Below are 24682 nucleotides of genomic sequence, written 5' to 3'. Positions count from 1 at the left end.
CACTCTGGGACATTCTGTCATTAGGCTATACTTGGGCTACATCTGGGTGATATTTGGGCTACATTTGGGCTCTTTTGTCTCTGGTGGCTATCTTGGGAGATTTATTTGTTATGAAGTTTCCTAATTTCCTCATTTACTGCAGTCTCCTCAGTAGGAAATACTTTCAGTTTTTTACTTGGTTCCACCAAGAAGGCATTCAGATGTGTCACACATTTGCCATAAATTCTGAATGTTAGCACTCTAGTTGCTCATTAGATCACTGTAGTAAAGCTACTGCTCACCAGGGAAGTCTGCTGCTGGTATTGAAAGTGCATGTTTCAGTCTGCACGTCAGAATTTTTTTATGACATAGAAGAGGATTTGAGAAGTCAAAATGTGCCCTAATTTTTCTTTCTGCAGCACTAATCATAATTTCTATGGCAAAATGAATCCCCTCATTGTGTTCCTTTGTAAATTAAATGTTTTAAGTGTTACCACTTTATTCCATTCAAGATGGTTTCAGGTGTGCCATACTTTTGTCATAAGTAAGACTGTTAGCACTCTAGTTGTTCGTTAGAACACTCTGGGACATTCTGTCATTGGGCTATACTTGGGCTACATCTGGGTGATATTTGGGCTCTTTTGTCTCTGGTGGCCATTTTGGGAGACTTATTTGTTATGATGTTTCCTAATTTCCTCATTTACTACAGTCTCCTCAGTAGGAAATACTTTCAGTTTTTTACTTTGATTCCATCAAGAAGGCATTCAGATGTGTCACAAATTTGCCATAAATTCAGAATGTTAGCACTCTAGTTGCTTATTAGATCACTGTAGTAAAGCTACTGCTCACCAGGGAAGTCTGCTGCTGGTATTGAAAGTGCATGTTTCAGTCTGCATGTCAGAATTTTGTAATGAAATAGAAGAGGATTTGAGAATTCACTCAAAATGTGCCCTAATTTTTCTTTCTGCAACACTAATCATACTTCTACGGCAAAATGAACCCCCTCATTTCATTCCTTTTTTAAAAATTAAATGTTTTACGAATTACCACTTTATTCCAACCAAGATGGCTTCAGGTGTGCCATACGTTTGTCATAAGTAGGACTGTTAGCGCTCTAGTTGTTCTTTAGAACACTCTGGGAAGCTGCAGTAGAACACAAAGGAATCAACTGACAGTCTCTGCCCTTGTCGGATGTCCATGTTTTACTGAGAATGTCAGACTTTATTCTCACATGACTGAGAAAGATAATGTGAATTTACAGAAAATATGCTCTCAGTTAGCTTATAGATCACCTTCCAAACCTCTGTGGGAAAAGCATGAGAAAATAGTTTTCTCTCAAATTCATGATATCACAGCAGAAGGCTTTTTCACATGGTAAAATCACCTTAGTACACACCACAATTCCTAAAATGAGTATGGTACCATCAACAAATGATTTATAATGTAACTAAAGTCTTAAAACCTTCTATTAACTGCAATGCTTTTTAATGAGGTGCTATCATGTATATTGGTCCCAAGATGGCTGCCAACACTTCTTGGCGGAAGTGCTGACAGCCAATCAGATCTCACGCTGAGATGTGTGGTTAGGCTCCGCCCAGATATATATGTGATTTTACTTTTGATTTTCTCAGGAACTACTGAACGGATTGACACCATTTAAGCAAAAGGCACATGCCTGACCTGAGGACTACCTCTTCGCCAAATGTCAAGTAATTCTGTTCATCCGTTCGGGCTGTACCTTCGACTAAAGGTCCTATGGGAAAATGCATGGGGAAAACGCATTTTGGGACCCCCCTTTTTTCTCAGCCCCGCTTGACGAATCACCCCGAGACTTTCAGGGTAGGAGCTGAGCGAAGCGCCCCATTAGTTTTGAAAATTTCACGAAGATAAGTCAACCGGCGCCAAAGTTATTCAAAATAGAATTTTCAGATTTCCTATGGGAACTCGGTCCTAACTATAACTATCTACTGGCGACCGCCAGTAGATTATATATATATATATATATTCACTTAAAAAACCATAGGTTTCACACAGGTTATAGTTAGGTGGACATTTCACCAGTAAAAAACCAATGAAATTCCCCCGTTATAGTTAGTTCAGATAACTATAACTCGCGCGCCCGCAATCCACTGCTCATGACGTCACATATTACATCACTCATGACATGGTCAGTGGCATCACTCATGACATCACTGATGACATCATCCTTGTGACAGAGTGGCGGTCGCGCGAGTTATAGTTATCTGAACTAACTATAACGGGGGAATTTCATTTGTTTTTTACGAGTGAAATGTCCACCTAACTATAACCTGTGTGAAACCTATGGTTTTTGAAGTGAATTTGCAAGGTTTTTTAAATGCTAATTCCTAACTATAACGTGTGTGAAACCTATGGTTTTTTAAGTGAATTTGTAAGTTTTTTTAAAAGCTAAGTTATGTATTTATTAATATATATATATATATTTTGAAGGTATTTCACCGTGCGCGCACCGTGCGCGCGCGTTCGGCGCACCGTGCGCTGCGCGCACCGTGTGCTGCGCGCACCGTGCAACGTGCGCGCAACGTGCGCGCACCCCGCAATTTTTATAAAAAAAATAAAATGTTTATTTCACCCTTGGGGGTCCTTTCTGTGTCCCCCTGACAAAGGCTAGGGGGTCAGGAACTCTCTTCCCTGCCCCCTTTTCACGTTTTCCACCTTTTTTCCACCTTTCCTTTTCAGTGCGACAGACAAGATGGCGGCCGACACTTCCTGATTTCAACCGATTCGAATGTTGACTGACATCTAACAACCAATCAGAATTACGCTCGCGCACGATAGGGTGCGTGCACCGTGCGCGCATATAGATATTTAAATGCTTTAAATGCAATTTTCTCAGGAAATACTGAACAGATTGACTCCAGATATGCAAAAGGCACTTCCCTGACCTGAGGACTACCCCTTTGCCAAATTTCAAGTAATTCCGTTCAGCCGTTCGGGCTGTACCTTCGACTAAAGGTCCTATGGAAAAATACATGGGGAAAACGCGTATTGGGACCCCCCTTTTTTCTCGGCCCCCGTTTGACGAATCACCCCGAGACTTTCAGGATAGGAGCTGAGCGGAGCACCCCATTAGTTTTGAAATTTTCGCGAGGATTCGTCAACCGGTGCCAAAGTTATTAAAAATAGAATTTTCAGATTTCCTATGGAAACACGATCCTAACTATAACTATCTACTGGCGACCGCCAGTAGATAATATATATATATATATTATCTACTGGGGGTCGCCAGTATATAGTTATAGTTATGATCGTGTTTCCATAGGAAATCCGCAACATTCTATTTGGAATAACTTTGGCGCCGGTTGACGAATCCTTGCGAAATTTTCAAAATAGGTGGGGCGCTCCGCTCCGCTCCTTCCCTGAAAGTCTCGGGGGGATTCGTAAAGCGGGGGCTGAGAAAAAGGGGGGGTCCCAAAACGCGTTTTCCCCATGCATTTTTCCATAGGACCTTTAGTCCAAGCTACAGCCCGAACGGCTGAACAGAATTACTTGAAATTTGGCAGAGAGGTAGTCCTCAGGTCAGGGATGTGCCTTTTGCAGGTCTGGTGTAAATCTGTTCAGTATTTCCTGAGAAAATAGCATTTAAAAGCATATATATATCTATAAGCGCGCACCGTGCGCGTACGGTACGCGCACGGTGATAAACCTTAAAAAAAAAAAAAAAAAAAATACATAACTTAGCATTTAAAAAAACGTAAAAATTCACTGAAAAAACCATAGGTTTCACACATGTTATAGTTAGCTGGACATTTCACTCGTGAAAAACCATTGAAATTCCCCCGTTATAGTTAGTACAGGCAACTATAACTCACGCGACCGCAATCCTCTGCTGATGACGTCAGATATTACATCACTGATGACATATGTGTCTTTCTGAAAAAAATATATTTGTAATATATGTATAGCTAAAAATTTATGGAAGAAGACATGGGTAAATAAGTGTCTAAATACAGTGATGTAATATCTGACGTCATCAGCAGAGGATTGCGGTCGCGTGAGTTATAGTTGCCTGCACTAACTATAACGGGGGAATTTCAATGGTTTTTCACGAGTGAAATGTCCAGCTAACTATAACATGTGTGAAACCTATGGTTTTTGTCAGTGAATATATATATATATATAGATATATGCAACTATAACTCACGCGACCGCAATCCTCTGCTGATGCTAATACTGTATTTAGACACTTATTTGCCCATGTCTTCTTCCATTAAATTTTAGCTATACATATATTGCAAATATTTTTTTTTCATAAAGACACATATGTCATCAGCAGAGGATTGCGGTCGTGTGAGTTATAGTTGCCTGCACTAACTATAACGGGGGAATTTCAATGGTTTTTTACGAGTGAAATGTCCAGCTAACTATAACATGTGTGAAACCTATGTTTTTTTCAGTGAATTTGCAAGGTTTTTTAAATGCTAATTCCTAACTATAACGTGTGTGAAACCTATGGTTTTTTCAGTGAATTTGTACGGTTTTTTAAATGCTAAGTTACTTTACGCCGTTCGTGGCGTGCGCGCCCACTTCACGCAGTTCGTTCCGTTCGCGCACCGTGCGCGCACAGTGAGCACGCGGTGCGCTTTGCGCACCGTGCGCCCACTTTACGCAGTTAGTGCCGTGGGCCATGCCGTGGGCCATGTACGCACGATGCGCTTTGCGCATCCTCCACACACGGAGGACATATTATGCGCTTTGTTGTGAAAGGTTATCTATTACATGATCAATATTAATTATATGTCATGCACAAAAGGTGCCCTTCGGGCACCTTTTGCACACGGGGTGTGGAAAATGTGGATAATTTTTTTTTTTTTTTTTTTTTAACCGTAAGCGCAATCGGCGTTTTTAAAAAAAATAAATAAAATTAATTTTTGGCCTTGGGGGTTCTATTGGGACTCCCTAACCATGGATAGGTGGTTAGGAGCTGTCTAGCCTGCTCCTTTTCATGTTATCCAACTTTGTTTTTCCTCCCCCCCTCAGAGTGCGAGAGAGAAAATGGCGGCCGACACTTCCTGGTTTCGACTGATTCGAATGTTTACTAAGATCTAACAGCCAATCAGAATCGCGCTCGCGGCACCGTACACGTACGGTAAGCTTACCGTAAGCGCACGGTAAGCGCACGGTAAGCTGCCACAGATATATATATTGATTTAAATGCTATTTTCTCAGGAACTACTGAACAGATTTACACCAGACCTACAAAAGGCACTTCCTTGACCTGTAGACTACCTCTCTGCCAAATTTCAAGTAACTCTGTTCAGCCGTTCGGGCTGTAGCTGTGTCTAAAGGTCCTATGGAAAAAAGCATGGAGAAAACGCGTTTTGGGACCCCCCTTTTTTCTCAGCCCCCGCTTGACGAATCCCCCCGAGACTTTCAGGGTAGGAGCGGAGCGGAGCGTAGCGCCCCATTAGTTTTGAAAATTTTGCGAGGATTCGTCGACCGGCGCCAAAGTTATTCAAAATAGAATGTTGCGGTTTTCCTATGGAAACAGGGTCCTAACTATAACTACCTACTGGCGATAGCCAGTAGGTAATACATACACACATATATATATATATATATATATATATATATATATATATATATATATATATATATATATATATACACATATGCATACATACAGGCAGCAATGAGAACACTCTTTTCAAAACAGAAACTGGAGAAATTGGAATAACTACACAGAAAATAGTTCAATAAATGTGAGGAAGGGGCTCCAAGGACTTATTGATGAATGAATGACTGACAGCAACACATGCTCTATACATTGGATGACAACACTAATAAACTCTGCCAAAATTGATAGAGCATCTTTTCTAGTACAAATAGTTACATTGATTCATCACTAAACAAAGGAAGAAGATCAGACCTATATATTGAGAAAACAAAAAGAAAGGTTGCATGTTGGTTGAGGGACCACAATAACAGCAAGGAAGTGTAGAGTAGTACATCAAGTTTCCAATAGAGGTTATAGAAGGTGCACCAGAAGCTAAAATGAGAGCAAATTTTCTGTAAATTCACACTATCTTTCTCAGCCAAATGAGAAGAAAGTCTGGCATTCTTAGTAAAACATGTGATTTCAACAGTAGCAGCCTGTCAGTTGATTTCCTTGTGTTCTAATGCAGCCTCCCAGAGCAGGGCCGGACTGGCTCATGGGCGTTTTGGTGTGTTGCCAAGCTGGGGGTTGATTTCGTTGATGAGGACCTACATGTGCTTAAAACCATTTGTTTGCTTTGTTTATTTAGAAGCACACGCAGGTCCCCATCAACTAAACCAGCCCCCACTGCAGTGAAATCAGCCCCCAGCTTGGCAGCACACCAAAACGCCCGGTAGACAGTCCGGCACTGTCCCAGAGTGTTCTAAAGAACAACTAGAGCACTATCAGTCTTACTTATGAAAAAATCTTGATTGAATCAAACTGGTAAAACTTAAAATATTTTTTTTTTTTTTTTTAAAGTTTTTATTGAACAATAATTCGATTACAAGCACGGGCCTACAACCACCAGGGCCGGCCGCTAAGTACAGAATGAAATATACATTTATCAAAGCTGCAGTCGGTTCCCGGGGGTCGGCCCCGTAGTGAGTCCGGATAGTTCTAGAGGCACAGGAGACTTAGATCCAAAAAACACAGAAAACTAAAAGAAAAACAAAAGGCGAGGCATAAAGACAAACGGCGCAGGTCAGGCTTCCTCCGGGGAACTCCAGGTCAGACCATTAAGCAGCACACGAAAGGAAGGAGTACCGGGAGGCTGGGGACGGGGGGGGGGGCCAAGGGAACTGAACGTCCATATGTAGTCATTCCGAAAGGTGCCAGGAACCGTCAAGGGTCAGGGGGACATGGCGATATCGGTGTCCACCAGGGGGGGCGTACAGATACCCCCGCGATATGCATTCCATTGCCCCCAGATTCTGCCCCATGTCCCCGGCCTACCACGGGCAACATACACAGTCTTCTCCCTGAACATACACCAGTCCATATTCTCCTTCCATACTGACACGGTGGGCGGCCGCTGGGCACCCCAAAGCTGCGCTATATCTCTCTTGGCAATCATGTTCCCCAGGGCCGCCCACCGAGTCTGAGCCGCGCTATAATCATTGGGCTCCCACACATTCAGGACACAGCGACGCACCTCCGGCAGCAGCACAACCCTAGTGACCTGTCCCATAACCGTATGTACCCGGCGCCAGTAGTCCGCCACCTCGCAGCACTCCCACAGGATATGGAGAAAGGTGGCACTGAGCCCACAACCCCGCTTACAGAGCCCATCGTCGGAATATCCCATCGAGACCAAGCGAGGACCTGTCACATACACCCGGTGAAGAATCTTAAGCTGTACCAACCGGAGACGGGCTGGAATGGCGACCTCTTTGGGGGACGACAGTGCAGACTGCCAGTCCTCGTCGTCCAATTCCACCCCATCCCCCGTCCAAGCCTCCCGAAGGCGCACCAAGAGGTCAGCCCGATGATTAATCAGTTTCTTATAAATTAAAGAAATAGTGCTGTCCGGGACATGTCCGTCAAGTATGCGGTCCTCGAGGGGCGAGGAAACCGGGATCGTGGTCCCCTCTCCAAAGACCGAGAGCAGGGCGTGTCGAACCTGGGCATAGCGGAAGAACTCCCTGTCCGTAAGCTCATATTCGGCCTGAAGAGCCGCGAAAGTCTTAACCGCGCCCTTATGCCACAGGTCTCCCACTTTGCTGATACCAATCGTGTCCCACTGGTCAAACCCCTTCGTAGTCCAGAGGCTCCCCAGGCGATCGGAGGCAAACAAAGGAGTAGCACATGTCAGTCGCTCACCCCAGCCCGTGGCCGCAGTGGCGGCCCTCCAGGTCCGCACAGCAATCTTAGTAGGACCCGTAAGGGTCCGGCCAGCCGAGCGGGAGTACAGCGCCCTGTTATAGTCCCCGCCGGGAAGCAGGAACTTGTCCATCTCATACGCCGGGTTCAGGCCAGGCGCATACGTGGCATGGTTGATGGCCGAAAGCTGCGCGGCCCAATAATACCTGCGAATGTCGGGAAGCGCGATGCCCCCGTCATACCAGGGGAGAGTAAGCTTAGCAAGAGCAATACGCGCCCGCCCGTCCCACACCAGTCTCCTCTGCAGGCTCTCTACCTCCCGAAAGTAGGCCACTGGGATGACGTCGAAGGAATTCTGGAGTGCATAGAGGAACCTGGGAAGGGACATCATTTTGAACAGCGCGGCCCGACCCAGCGGGGACAGGGGCAGCCTGCACCACCGGGCCGTATCCTCTCGCAATCGCCGAAGCGGACGCAGGAGATTCAGCTCATAGCGAGCCACCGGGTCCAGCGAAACGTGTATCCCCAGATACTTAAAGCCGCTCAGTGATACCTGGATCGGAAGCCGAGGCGGTAGGAGTGGAGGACCACCGGAGATCGGATAGACGCAGGATTTAGACCAATTGATCGTGAGACCGGAATTATTCCCAAAGGAAGTCAGAACGTCAAAGAGGACGTTGAGCGACTGCCGCGGTGAGGTGAGATATAGGAGAATATCGTCCGCATACAGCGAAACCCGATCTTCAAAGCCCGGGGCCCACCGGATCCCTCGAAGCGAGGCCTCCCAGCGGAGCCAAGCCGCGAGTGGCTCCAGGGCGAGAGCGAAGAGCAAAGGGGACAACGGGCATCCCTGCCTCGTGCCCCTGCCGAGGGCAAAGGGCCGAGAGACCCGCCCGTTCACCACCACCTGAGCCATGGGTCCCGTGTACAGAAGCTTCACCCAGCCAATAAATCCTTCCCCAAAGCCAAATTTAGCCAAGACAGCCCAGAGGAGTGGCCACTCGATGGTGTCAAAAGCCATCGTGGCATCCAAAGAAACCAGCACGGCCGGTTCGGAGAGGAGCTCCGCCCTGGCAAGGGCGCCATGAAGACGCCGCAAGTTAAGAGCGGTGTTACGATGCGGGATGAATCCGCATTGGTCCGGATGAATCAGATCGCACACGACGCTCAACAGACGATTGGCAAGGACTTTCGCCAGGATCTTAGGCTCCGCATTTAGCAGTGAAATAGGCCGGTAAGAAGTACAGCGATCTCGCGGCTTGTCCTCCTTGGGGATAACGACTATCGTGGCCAAACGCTGATCGGCCGGGAGGGAACCCGCCGCCAGAGACTCACGGAATATGCGACTGAGGAAGGGCGCAAGCTTGTCAGGGCGCAATTTATATAGCTCAATGGGCAGACCGTTGGGACCCATAGCCTTGCCCGAGCGAAGGGAGCGGATCGCGGTCGCTATTTCATCCACCGACAAGGGGGCGTCCAGCCGCTCACGGTCCTCAACGGACAGGCAGGGCAAGGCGATATCCCTCAGTAGAAGGCGAGAGTCGTCCTCATCCCTGTCAGTCACTGGGGAGTACACAGCCCGGAGGTGGTCGGCAAAACATTCCACAATCTCGTCAGGCTCCGTCACACACACACCATCCGCAGCACGCAACTCCGGGACCACACGATTCACTCTCTCCTTCCTGTCCAGCCACGCGATCAACTTTCCCGCCTTGTCCCCGGCATCGTACAGTCGACCCTGCTGCTCCCTATACATAGTTTTGGCCGCGTCAGTGACCAGGGACCTATATTCAAACTGTTTCAGGCTGAGGGCATGGAGCCCGTCCGGAGTAACATTCGCCTCCAAGGCCGACTCCAGCCCCAAGATGTCAGTCTCCAGCCTCACCACTGCCTCACTCTTGACCCTCTTAGCCACCACTATCTGGGAAAGGGCGTGTCCGCGGATCACGGTTTTAAAGGCTTCCCACAGGGACATTGCAGAAGACACCGACCCCTCGTTATCCAGGAAGTATTGGTCCATAGCCTTAACCAGGCTGTCACGAGTCGTAGGGTCTCGCAGGTACCATGGGTTAATGGGAGCGATCCGCCCTGCAGACCGCGGCCCGGTGTCAAAAACAAGCCACAGCGGAGAATGGTCGGAGATACCCCGCGCCAGGTGCCTGACCTCTCGAATCCGACCAGTCTGCGCCGCGGGCATAAGGAAGTAGTCTAACCTAGAGAGACTCCCATGCGCCCCCGAGTGAAAGGTGAATTGGCATTGGGTCGGATGCATTAATCTCCAACTATCCACCAGGCCGAAGGTCTCCAGCATCCCACCCAGCCATGCCTGGGCAGCGGGGAGGGTCCTTGGTGGGTGACGATCCAGTTCACCCGAAACCACAGAATTAAAGTCCCCGCCCATGAGCAGGAGGCTGTCCGGAAGGTCAAGCAGCATTCGACCCAAGTCAGTGAAGGTGGAGTTCTGGAGGCCCGGGGGGACGTAAACTGAAACCAGGGCAAGGGGCTGCCCCTCCCACCTCCCAATCAAACACACATAGCGCCCTCTGTCATCCGAGACTATCTTAGTGATCTCCACCGGAAGTGAGGTTCGCAGCAGAATGCCCACCCCCCTGGAACCAGTTGTGAAACCAGAATGGGCCACGAGGCGGTAAAAACTTAAAATATTTAATTTAGAAATGAACAAAATGAGGGGGTTCATTTTATCATAGAATTTGCGGTTAGTGGTGTAGAAAGAAAAATTAGGACACGTTTTAAGTGAGTTCTCAAAAACCTTCCTATTCTATTTTACTAAAACAGTCTGACATTTAGACTGAAACATGCACTTTCAGTACCAGCAAAAGACTGTGAATTAAGTCCCTGGTGATCAGCAGCTTTACTACAGTGTTCTAATGAGCAACTAGGGTGCTAACATTCTGAATTTATGCCAAAACTGTGGCACATCTGAATGCCATCTCGAAGGAATCAAAGTGGAAAACTGAAAGTATGTTCTACTGAGGATACTTCAGTAAATGAGGAAATAAGGGAGGTACATAACAAATAATTCTCCCAAGATGGCCTCCGAGAAAAAAGAACTCAAATGTGGCACAAATATTACCCAAATGTAGTCCAAGAATAGCCCAATGACAGCAGTATGCAAATCACTTCATTATTTTTGTTTTTTGCAGTTGTATACACCGCAGACTTGACCCAAAGGTATTCAAGTGCTTTACATGAGCATTAGTTACATTACACAACGACACATTAATTTTGGCTTTAGGCATGGGGAGATTAAGGGGCATATGTATCAAATTCTCTATTTGCGATTCTCAAATTGCGATTTTTTGAGAATCGCTATTTGGGGATCGCAAACGAGATGTAAGTAAAAATTTGCAAAGTGTTAGCGATTCCTTTGCATTCTCTAATTGCGATTAGCAAATTGCGAATCGCAATTAAGGAATACCTTCCCATTCATTCCTATGGGCCAGGAGGCCCATAGGAATGAATGGGAAGACATTATCAATTAGCGATTCGCAATTAGAGAATCGCAAATTGAGAATAATTTCAAGGGTGCAAGGGTGTCATAAGGACACCCTGATGCACCCCTGAAATGAGCATGTGTGCGCATGTGGCGCACATACATGCCCTAAGGGCATGTATGTGCGCTACATGGCACTTTGAAAAATGCCAAAAAGTGCATCTTTCAAAGAAATCGCAAATTACCACCAACTTCAAGTTGGAGGTAATTTGCGATTTCTTAAGGAGAAATCGCACAACTTGGGTGCTTGTTACATCGCATTTAAGGAATCGCAATTTGCAATTCCTTAAATGCAATCGCAAAATAGAGAATCGCAAATTTGCGATTCTCTAATTTGCGATGCCCTTTGGGGATGATACATCCCAAAAGGCCTTTTCCCATTCGCAAACGGGCCGATTCCGAGAATCGGCCTGTTTGCGAACGGGAAAAGGGCTTGATACATATGCCCCAAAGTGATTTGCCCAGAACCACAGAATGTCGTGCTGATGCCGAAACTCAAACTTGGTTCCCCAGTTGCAAAGTCTGTAGCTCTGGCCGTAACGCCACATCCTCTTCCCTAAGTGGAACATATAGTCACCTGGATAACAAAACATAAAGATAGTAAATAATTTAAAAGTGCTTTCTCGCTATTTGAGAACTCAGAAAACATGTCCTCCTTTTAGTTTTTTAGAGCACTAACTATAATTTCGATGGGAATAAGACCCTCTCATTTTTATAATTTTGATGTCGCGGAAATCACATTTTATTTGTAGATGCATTATGATCACACATGTAGAGAGCACCCACATATCTTCCTTTGTTGCATTAACGTGAATTGTTAGAATTGTGAAATGTAATAACATGAATGTGATATATTTGGGCCATTGAAAAGTAACATGGAGAATTAACATAGAAAGTAAATGTAACTAGCAGCAAATATCAACATGAAGCATTTGTGTTGTATAACTGATGATCATTCATTTATTAATTGTGTTTATTAATTTGTCATTTACATGTAGGTAGAAATATTAACTGAAAGTGCCTTACTGTCCTATGCAATTTCGGATACCTCACATGCAATTTTCTTATGGTAGTTGAATTTTGTAGGCCTGAAATGCATTTTCCCTGGAAACTCTCACTTTAGAATTAACAGTTTGAATTTCATGTGTGCTGTGGAATTTGTTTTTTCTCACGTTTTGTGTTGCAGGTGAAAAAAGCAATCTTGTTAGCTAGAATAATGTCTCTGTTTTATTAGTCAGGCAAGGAGAGAAAAGTTACATCATCGATAAAGGAAGGCCGTTGTCCTTCACACAGGAGATGACATGGGAACCAATGACAAATTGCTGTGATAAGAAGAACACCATTGTCCCATGGAAAACTACCTTTAGAAGGATACCCAGAGCGGATGGCGTGACCTGCAAAGTATTTTGAGAACGTTTTCTTCAATATTGTGTTGTTGGAAGTAGGAAAGCGTGCACTTCACCTTCTGCCTTCACAGAGAGAGCACAAGCTCAGCCTCAATAGCTTTATGCTATCTGACCCATTGGTGGTGGAGAGGCTTCTTAGGAAGACTCCACGGGCCTCATGTAGGTAGCCCAATACCGGTCGGTAACGGCCGATTTTCGGTAAATATACCGTTACCGACCGGTATTTAGGCTTTTGAGATGTAGGGGGATCATTTCTGTATTCGGTAATTTACCGAATCGTTAAAATTACCGAATCGGTAATTTTACCGATTCGGTAAATACCGAATACAGAAATGAGATGTAGGGGGACTGTGTGGTGGGTGTGGGGATTCGTTATTTACCACCAACTAATAGTTGGTGGTAAATGACGAATATGTGTGAAAATGCATTTTTGTGCACTGTGAGGTGTGCAATGTGGCAGACATACATGCCCCTAGGGCATGTATGTGCGCCACATGTGCACACATGGACGAATCAGGGGTGCAACAGGGTGTCAATGTGACACCCTGCCACCCTTGAATGTGCTCCCCCCATTACCGAATCGGTATTTACCGATTCGGTAATGAGGCATACCTTCCCATTGATTCAATCAATGGGAAGGTATGCCTCATTACCGAATCGGTAAATACCGATTCGGTAATTACGGACTTACTCCGATTCGGTAACATTTACCGAATTATTACCTACATACACTTTACCGATTCTTAAATACCGAATCGGTATGATTCGGTATTTTAGAATCGGTAAAGTGTATGCCACCTACATATGGCCACACATGCTGATACCTTTTGATCCTTACCCTGAAGATGCCTAAAAGGGATGCTATTGTAGTGTAGAGTAGGGATAGGTTAATGCTTTACATTCATCAACCCTCGATGCAGGGAAATATAGACTCATGCTTTCTGATCCTCTGCATCTTATTTCTTGAATTGATTGTTTTGCTTATGTTACATCGTCTCAACTGGATTAACAGATTTGGCTTTATGCTGATTCTGATGTATTTCTACACTCTCATTTTGAGGTGTCTATATGTCCAGTTATTTATGGATTTGTAATAAACAACTAACCTTACATAGTGGTCTGTGATTACTATGTGTGTAGAGAAATTCCTGTTGAATTGATTGGCAAAAATATCAAACTTTCTACCCTCTATGCTCACATGCTGCTGAAAAGAACCATGGGATTGAGACTCTAGAGTAGGCCCAGATTTTATGGGCCCGGCCCTTTCAATTTCTAAAGGAAATGCTTTAGGTATTTCAATTTTGAATACACCAAGATGATGTAAGGCGTGCCCCACTTTGATACTAAATATAGAATGTTAGAAATCTTGTTGTTCATTAGAATACTGTTAGGAGGCAGGGGTCATTGGCACCGACTCGGATAATTGAGGGCAGGAAGGAGGGTGCAGAGGCAACAAATTGACCATGCTGGGCAGGCGAGAGGGGCGGTGGCAGCACAATGGGCCATGAAGGGCAGGGAAAAGGTGGGCAGGGGCAACAAAAATCCATGCAGGGCAGGCAAGAGAGGCTGTGGCAATATAACAGATCACTGGGGGCAGAAAGTAGAGGCAGTGGTAGTAGAACCATGCATGCAAACAGACCCTACTCAGATAGGAGAATCCCAAAGTTTTTGAGCCCAAAGGGGTTTTATTTTATCTGTCTCCTGCCTAAAGTCTCCTCTTTTTGAATGTAGGTCAATGGGGAAAATACATTTCCCAGTTTTGTTTTAAAAATCTCCTTCTTACCAAGTTTAAAATGTTGGGAAGTATGGTATATTGGATGACCAAGGGTAAGAGGAATGGAGTAGGGAAATGGACTCAGATAACAGAGGGCAGGAGGAAGATGGGCAGGTGGCACCAAACTAACTATACAGGGTAGGCGTCAGGGGTTGTAGCAGCACAATACACCCCTCAGTAAGACATTAATGGCATACAAACAGACAACAGAGGGAAGGTGGGAGGTTGGTTGAGCTGTGGCAGCACAGAAGACCATGCATGGGAAGCAGGAGTGTTAGTGGCAGCACAATGGCCATGGTGAGCAAGAGGGTGGAGGCAGGGGTATGCAGAAAGGACCATGGAGGATAGAAGGCAGGTGTAGGGGCTGGACACAGACAAGAGAGGGCAGGGGAAGGCACTTCACAAGAGACCACACAGGGCAGGCAGAAGGAGCAGTTGCAGCACAACAGATCATGGAGGGCAGAAGGAAGAGGCAGCAAAATGGATCATGGAGAATAAGAGGCAGGGGATAAGGGCATGAAACTCAAACAGGCAGGGTGTGGGTGGCAAGATAGGCGGCAGCCATCTGACCATGCTACGCAGGTGGGAGGGGCAGTGGCAGCGTAGATAGTAGGGGCAGTGGTAGGTCCATGAAACATGGTGAGCAAAAAGGAGGGAGCTGGGGCATGGACACAGACATCGGAGGGCAAGGGAAAGGAGAGTAGGGGCAGCAAGCTAAGTGCAGAGGCTAAGCAAGAGGGCAATAATGGGCACAGAATTGGGTATCTTACTTAATTTTAAAAAACTAGAATTTACTGGAAAAAAACAAAGGTTACAGGGACGTTATGGTTAGGAAATATAATTTTTTTTAAAACCCTAGAAATTCACTGAAAAAAACAAAGGTTACCAGGACTTTATAGTTAGGCTCAGAATTCACTCTTACAAATCCAGTGAAATTCAGCAGCTATAGCTACCTGAGCTAACTATAACTTAAGCTCCCGCAAGTCACTGCTTATGTCCTCACATATTACATCACTGATGACATGGTCAGTGACATCACTGATGACATCTCAAATGACATCATCCAGTGATTGTGAGTGTTTTCTTAAAGTTTATGAGTGTTAAACATATATACTAAGGTACTACAAAAATCAAATGACTATACTTTGTGTACTACTAATCAGTGATACTATTTCTAACATATAGTATGTGAGTGGCTGTGTTACTGTGTATCTGTGTCAGTGGATATCTGTGTGGCTGTATAGGGTGTGAGTGGGTGTGTGTACCTGTATGGGTGAATACGCGGGTGTGTAAGTAGATTTATGGGTGTGGGAGTGGCTGTGCAACTGGCTGTATTGATGAGTGAGTGTGTGTTTGAGTGGCTGTATGGGATAGTGAGTAGCTGTGTGCATGACTGTATGGGTGAGTGAGTAGGTGTGTGTGTGACTTTATGGATGAGTGAGTTGGTGTATGAGTGGCTGTATGGGTGAGTGAGTGGCTGTATGGGCTTGTGAGTGGATATGTGAGTGGCTGTATCAGTGACTAATTGGCTGTGTGAGTGGTTGTATGGGTGAGTGGTTGTGTGTGTAAGTGGATGTCTGGTTGACTGAGTGACTGTTTGAGTGGGTGTTTAGGTAACTAATTGTGTGAGTGGCTATACTGGAGAGTGAATGTCTATGTGCATGGCTGTATGGGTGAGTACATGTGTGAGTACCTGTATGGGTGTGTGATTGGGTGTCTGAGTGGTTGTATGGGTGAGTGAGTGGCTCTGTTGAGAGGGTGTATGGGTGAGTGACTGGGTGTGTGAGTGGTTCTATGGGTGAATATGTGAGTGTGTAAGTAGCTGTATGGGTGAGTAAGTGACTGTCTGTATGGGTGAGTGACTGGCTGTGTGAGTAGGTGTAGGGGAAGGGAGTGGCTGTGTGTGTGACTGTATGGGTAAATGAGTGGGTATGTGAGTGGCTCCATGGATTAGTGAGTGGTTGTGTGAGTGGGTGTATGAGTGGTTCTGTGGGTGTGTGAGTGGATGTGTGAGTGGTTCTGTGGATGATGCCATTAGTGATGTCATTTGAGATGTCATCAGTGATGTCATGAGTGATGTCACTGACCATGTCATGAGTGATGTAATATGTGAGGTCATAAGCAGTGCATTGCAGGATTGTAAGTTATAGTTAGCTCGGGTAATTATAACTGCTGAATTTCACTGATGACATCATCCATCGACTGTGTGTTTCTGTAAAGTTTAAATATGATTTATAAATATATTGGTCAAGGTATATTGAAGAATGAGTGGGTGTATAAGTGTGTGGATGGAGGATTTAGTAGGTGTCTGACTGACTGTATAAGTGAGTGATTAAATGTGTCTTACTGAATTCATGGGTTAGTGACTAAACTGTGTGAATGTCTGTATCAGTCTGTCTATTGCTGTGTAAGCTGCTGCATTGGTTGATGAGTAGCTACATGAGTGTCTGTATGGGTTATTGATTGGTTGCCTGAGTATTTGTATGGGTGCCTGAGTGTGTGTGTGGGTGGGTGGGAGGTGTGTGACTTTGTGCATAGATGTGTGAGTTCTTTATTCACTGGGTGTATGGGTTCAAGACTGCATGTGGAAACAGCTGTATGGGTGGGTGAGTGTGTGTATGGGTGTGTTGGTGAGTGAATGGATATCTCTGTGCTACATGCCCAAGTAACTACATATGTAAAACGCAGTGCATTAGAGAGTTGGAGTATATAAATGACTAGTGATTGTATAAGAGAGTAAGTATATGTAGTACCATTATGAATACGTGAGGTTGTGTGTGTATAACTGTATAGCTGAGTAAATAGAAGTGTTTTTGCATGACTGACTAGATGTGTGAGTAACGCTGGATGGCGGTGTGTGAGTGTTTGTATAGGTGTATGAGTGCCTATAATAGTGTTGTATTGATGAGTCACTGCATGTATGAGTGACTGTATGGGTGAATGAGTAGATATGTGTGTAGACCTACGAATCAGTGCGTGCGTACGTAGTAACTGGTATTGGTGTCTCTATTGTTTCGAAAATGATAGTCTGTATTTTAGAGTGGGTGTATCAAAGGTTTTATTAAGGTATGAGGAGGTGCATCAGATTTTCACATGGATGATGTCATCAGTGATGTCATCAGTGATGTCACTGACCATGTCATGAATGATGTAATATGTGACATCATCAGCAGTGCATTGCGGGGGCGTGAGTTATAGTTAGCTCAACTAACTATAACGGCCACATTTCTATGGGTTTGTACGGGTGAAATGTGCAACTAACTATAACGTCCCTGAAACCTATGGTTTTTTCAATGAATTTGAAAGGTTTTTTAAATGCTAATTTGTAACTATAACGTCCCTGAAACCTATGGTTTTTCAATGAATTTCAAAGGTTTTTAAAATGATAATTTGTAACTATAACGTCCGTGAAACCTATGTTTTTTTTAGTGAATTTCAAAGGGGAGAGGAGTTGGCCTAACAGCTAGGGCAGTCGACCTCGAATCTGGGGAACTGGGTTCGAGTCTCGGCAATGACGCTGACCATCCTATGATTCTGGGCAAATCACTTAATCTCCCCGTGCCTAACAAAAATGAATGTGTCCTAATGTAACGCACCTGGTGCTATGTAAAGTGCTCTGATACCCGATTCGGGTCAAGTTCGCACTATATAAAACTCTATAATATAAAAAAAAAATGTTAATTTCTAATTATAATGTTCATAAAACCTATGATTTTTTCAGTGATTTTAAATTATCATTCTATTCTCAACCTGGTGAAAACATCCGATATCGCCAGTTTTCCAGCAATACCTTCCGCAAAAAAAAATAGCCACAAATGAGAGCAACAACTAATGCTAATAATAACAATAATAAAACAGGCGATAAGCTGCGTTAGCAATAGGAATGTAACATCTGCCTTTTACTGGTGTAAAGTAGGACGACTACCTACAGTGTGAAAGGGAGCCCAGCCCAGAATCACATCTGAAGACCAACTCATGTCATAGAGCTACTGATCATGCACCTCCTACACTGAAGAAGGCCAAAAAACCCACTGCCACCACCCTGAGGATGTCCCCCCGGATCACCCCCCCCCCACTACCACCGAGGCAGTGCACAACAGGCCAGCGAACCTTCCAAAAACGGCATGGCCCCTCAGCCACACAATAGCTGAATGTTGCGAGATGTGGCAACCAAACATGTGTGAAGGACGCAAGTCACCCACCAATAATAATGCACAAAATACCAAGTGTAGCGGGGATTTGCTGGACAGACCTCACTATGCAGAGCACAAACCTCTCCATGTGTACATATACTGCTGGTGCTTATAGTGTTGTGGTCAGTGGACGCAACCATGTTACCTCAGGCAGTGGGGAAGATCTCGATCATGTACCTGTGTCGTCGTCCCCTGTAAGTGGAAGCACAGTCGGCTGGTCCAACGTACACCACTCCAGCGTAGAAGTGTGAATAAATAGGCGGGGGATCTGGGCGTGGTTCACTTGTGTGAAGGCCAACGCATCTGCCAGATCGGCAGCCTTCACCCTGCCACGTGGCTGCCGCCATGACAGCGGGCCTCCTCGACACAGGCCCCCTGCGAACACAGCGGCACAGCACCACAAAGTTACATCTGTACACACTACTGCCGTCGATCTACATTATGGACAGCAGGGCTCACAATTCAGATGGTGTCCCGATTGCAGATGACACAGTCCAGTAGGCAAGACACACTGCTCCCAGTGTGGCCCATACGGACCACGCATCATCGCACGCTGCATACACGCTGAGCGCCAGAGGTACCACTAACTCAGTGCACCACAAGTCAACGCCACGTGGCCTTATTAAGGCAGAAATAATTAGACACAAGACATTACTACCAGTGCGGCCCGCCCGGACCACCCATCATCGCAGGGTGCACACACGCTGATTGCTTCAGGTACTACTAACTCACTGCACCACAAGTCATCTCCACGTGGCCTTACTGAGGCAGAATTCATTAGACAAAAGACATTGCTACCAGTGCGGCCCACCCGGACCAGGCATCATCGCAGGCTCCGCACAGACTGAATGCTTCTGATGCCACTAACTGTGCAGCTCAATTCAACGCCACGTGGCTGTGGGCCCTTGCTGACCGCTGCCTCTGGCCTACACTGCGGTCAGCACGGCTCACAATTAAAATTGAGTCTTGATTCATTAATTACAGTGTCCAGTAGACAACTAACTACGTCTTTGAAACCTACACAATATCCTTTTAGTATCCTTGCTTCAATTATCAATTATCGCTTTAGTACAATGACCAAATTCATCTTGCAAGTCCAAATGAACACTGAATGGCAGTCTACACTGCGGACAGCAGAGCTCACAGTTCGAATTCAGTCTTGATTAATTAATTTCAGAGTCCAGTAGGCAACTAATTATAACGTCCCCGAAACCCACACCTTTCGACAATGTATTCCATACATATTTCATCTTTTGTTACCAACACTGCGGTCAGCAGAGCTCACAATTTACATTGAGACATGATTTATTAATTGCAGACAGAATTGTACTCTATGTCCTCGGATTTTGTCAAGAGGAAGTGACAAAAAGCATTCCTCGATGTCTGTGTCTTCCTGGACCACGCATCACCACCACCACCAACAACAGGATGCTCGAAGAAGCTGGAACAAGATCACAGCCGATCAGCTCGCCGCTTCCCTGAGCCAGCACCCTCCAGCCAACTCAGCGAACCCTAGCCAGGCCGCCGACAACCTCACGAAGTGGATCAGCACCTGCGCAGACGAACTCGCCCCACTGAGGATCCCGCCCAGCAGACCCGGCAGCAAGAAGGCCCCATGGTTCACCGACGAACTCAAGAGCTCCAAGAAGAACTGCCGAGCCCTCGAGAAAGCCTGGAGAAGCGAGCCAACACCGGACAACATGACCACCCTCAAGCTCGCCACCCGGAAGCACCATCAACTAATCCACACCACCAAGAAAACTGCATTCAAGGACAGGCTGGACAAAAACGCACACAACTACAAAGAACTCTTCAACATCGTGAAAGAGCTCTTCAACCCCAACGCCGGAAACAACGACATCACCCCATCGCAAGACCTCTGCAACTCCCTCGCCTCCTACTTCCACAACAAGATCGCTGACATACACAACAGCTTCATCCCGCAAACAACGCCCCCCACGACCGCACCAACGCCCCCCACCACCACCCTCTGCGCCTGGACCCCGATCAACACAGAAGACACCATCCGCACGATGAACTCTATCCACTCCGGATCTCCGACCGACCCCTGCCCCCACCACGTATTCAACAAGGCCGACGCTGTCATCGCACCCCACCTGCGGAACATCATCAACACCTCCTTCGACACCGCCACCTTCCCCGAGAGCTGGAAGCACGCCGAACTCAGCGCTCTACTAAAGACCCCACCGAACTCATGAATTACCACCCCATCTCGCTCCTCCCGTTTCCAGCCAAAGTCATCGAGAAGACCGTCAACAAGCAGCTGGCCGCCTTCCTCGAGACAAATGGATCCCTCGACCCCTCACAGTCTGGCTTCCGAGCCAACCACAGCACCGAGACCGCCCTCATCGCTGCCACCGATGACATCCGAGCCCTGATGGACAACGGAGAGACAGCGGCCCTCATCCTCCTAGACCTCTCCGCGGCATTCGACACTGTCTGCCACCGCACCCTAGTGCAGCGCCTCAGCAACGTCGGAATCCAGGAGAAGGCACTGGAATGGATCATCTCCTTCCTCGACCGAAGGACACAGAGAGTCCGCCTACCACCGTACAAGTCGGAGGCCACCGAAGTCATCTGCGGCGTACCCCAAGGATCCTCACTCAGCCCCACCCTCTTCAACGTCTACATGAGCCCCCTCGCGGCCATCGCACGCCAACACAACCTCAACATCATCTACTACGCCGACAACACCCAGCTTCTCCTCTCCCTAACCAACGACCCCGCCACCGCCAGAGCCAACCTCCACGAAGGGATGAAAGACGTAGCCGAGTGGATGATGACCAGCCGCCTGAAACTGAACTCAGACAAGACGGAAGTCCTCATCCTGGGCTCCTCGCCCTCCGCCTGGGACAACTCCTGGTGGCCCCCCGCCCTGGGCACCGCACCCAAACCGACAGACCACGCACGAAACCTGGGCTTCATCCTGGACTCCTCCCTTTCCATGACCAGACAAGTCAACGCCGTCTCCTCATCCTGCTTCAACATCCTGCGCATGCTACGGAAGATCTTCCGGTGGATCCCCACCGAGACCAGGAAGACGGTCACCCAGGCCCTTGTCACCAGCCGACTGGACTACGGCAACGCCCTCTACGCCGGAACCACCTCCAAGCTCCAGAAGAGACTCCAGCGGGTCCAGAACGCCTCAGCCAGACTCATCCTCGACATCCCCCGAAGCAGCCACATCTCCGGACATCTGAGAGACCTGCACTGGCTCCCCGTCAACAAGAGAATCACCTTCCGTCTCCTCACCCACGCACACAAAGCCCTACACGACCAAGGCCCGAGCTACCTCAACAACCGCCTCAACTTCTACGCTCCCAAACGCTATCTCCGATCAACCAGCCACGCCCTCGCCGCCGTCCCCCGCATCCGAAGAGCGACAACTGGAGGAAGGTCCTTCTCCTACCTGGCCGCCAAGACCTGGAACTCCCTCCCGACCGACCTGCGCCTGACCCAAGACCACCTCCCCTTCAGGAAGAAGCTCAAGACCTGGCTGTTCGAGCAGTAGCGGCACCCCCCCCCCCCCCCCAGCGCCTTGAGACCCTCCGGGTGAGTAGTGCGCTTTATAAATGGCTTTGATTGATTGATTGATTGATCATTGCTAGCTGTGCACACGCGGAATGCTTCTGATGCCCCTACCTCAGTGCACCACAACTCATGGACCCTTTATGGTACAATATTTTGTGTATAATTTCACATCTGGTGCCCCTACCTCAGTGTACCACAAGTCATAGACCCTTTATGATAGAATCTTTTGTGTATTATTTAACATCTGGTGCCCCTACCTTAGTGCAACACAAATCATTGACCCTTTATGATTGAATCTCTGTGTCTGATCCAATGATTACTGTTGTACTTGTTGCCAGCACCAACCATTCCCGGAGGGCTGGCTCACACTCACCCCACACACATCCAGCACAGACGTCACTGGACATGTGACCCTGGTAATAAAAGGAGTTGAGCGCACGTGCCCGTATCCAGTTCCACTATCTATCTGTCTCCGTGTGTTCATCATGTATGCAACATGCTGCCCCTGGGCCCTACCACATTACATTGTGCTCTTGACAGCGTATGCAACCAATTTACCTTTGACAGTGGGAGAAAACTTTGGTTATGTAACTTTGTCTCGGTCATTGTAGAAGTACGTACGTAGAGACTGGATAATTAGAGTACTGCAAGGAGAGTGTATAGAGAGTGCATAAGAGTGCACAGACACCTCCGACCAGTGGGAGTGGATGGGGTGCAGCAGCCTGAGTGGGCAGTGGCGAAACAGAGAATTACGCATGTGTAGTTGTATGTACTCTGAAATTACCAATGCTACACTATCTTTTAGATGACTAAACATGAGCAGTGGCACACAGGTGAGGTGCGAAGGTTTTCTCTAGTGTCAACACTCCCTCTCCCTCTCCATCTCTTTCTTTCTCTCTCTCACACTTTCTCTCTTTCTCTGTCTCTTCCTCTCTCTCTCATTCTTTCTCTCTCTTCCTCTCTCTCACTCTTCCTCTCTCACTCTTCCTCTCTCTCTCTTCCTCTCTCTCACACTGTTTCTCTCTCTTCCTCTATTACACTGTTTCTCTCTTCCTTGTATCTCACTCTTTCTCTCTTTTTCTCTTTCTCTGTCTTCCTCTCTCTCACTCTTTCTGTCTCTCTCCCTCACTCTCACTCTTTCTATCTCTCTCTTCCTTTCTCTCACTCTTTCTCTCTCTCTCTTCCTCTCTCTCACTCTTTCTCTCTCTTCCTCTCTCTCACTCTTTCTCTCTCTCTGCCTCTCTCTCACTCTTTTTCTCTCTCTTCGTCTTTCTCTCTGTCTTCCTCTCGCTCTTTCTTTCTTTTTCTCTCTCTCTTCCTCTCACTCCCACTGTTTCTCTGTTTCTCTCTGTCTTCCTCTCACTCTTTCTTTCTTTTTCTCTCTGTCTTCCTCTCACTCTGTCTTTCTCTCTCTCTCTCTTTCTCTATCCTTTGATGGACGCATGACACACAATCTTATCTTGCTTTTTATCTAACAGCCTGTGATTCACGAATCGAGGTCCCCCCAACACCACCTCAGCTGAACGCGTGTAGAACCTGCGATGATGCGTGGCCATCCTGACAACACCTGAGAAAGTTGCATCGGCACGTGGTGGACCCTCTTACACGCACGCCGTGGCAGAAGGTGAGCAGAGAGGCTTCTTTCCGCAGCAGTGGGCAGTCACCTCTGGGCAGTGGGAGTGGATAGTGTGCAGCAGCCTGGGCGCACAAGAGCACACAGACACCTCCGAGCAGTGGGAGTGGATGGGCTGTAGCAGCCTGAGTGCGCATTGGCGAAACCGAGAATTAGGCGTGAGCAGTTGTATGTACTCTGCAATTACTAATTCTATATTATCTTTCAGATGACTAAACTTGAGGGTGCACTATGTCCCGGCACTTGGTTGGAGACACACCGGTGGCACTGCTGAAGCGGGTAATAAAAAATGTTGTGTACCCCCCATTTTGCATGTTTATACTAATTTAAATAATTAACTAATAGTAATCATATTAATTGGTTTGCAGTGAAACATTTATCAATCATACTAACAAAAGAATTACATGTGGAAATTGCACTTTGCATGGCTATACTAATTGTAAACTAACTTGAGTATGAATGGGGGCGCTAGTGAGCCCGAAGCAAAATGGCCGCACGTTAGTGCAGCTCTGCTGATCAGGGCCATCATCCGTCTAAATATCCTGCCTCTCTACGCTAGCTTACATGGCTGAATAACGTACACCTGCTCTCCCTACCTGCAGGCACCGGATAGCGTTAAAGTTGGGATCGGCGAGTGGCGGTTGTCGCAGGGGCCGCCCCGTGTAGCTGACGACCTGTCCGGGACATGTAAGGTGGCGGCTCGGGCCCAGTGACGGCGGCTGTTCCCCATCGTGACCGTCCGCTGCGTGCTGCTCGCTGCTGACGCTTCTAGAGGTGGCGACTCCTGTGCAGCG

This window comes from Triturus cristatus, chromosome 9 (genome assembly GCF_964204655.1).
Source record: "Triturus cristatus chromosome 9, aTriCri1.1, whole genome shotgun sequence".
NCBI classification, from domain to species: Eukaryota; Metazoa; Chordata; class Amphibia; order Caudata; family Salamandridae; genus Triturus; species Triturus cristatus.
Note: the sequence above shows the minus strand (reverse complement) of the source record.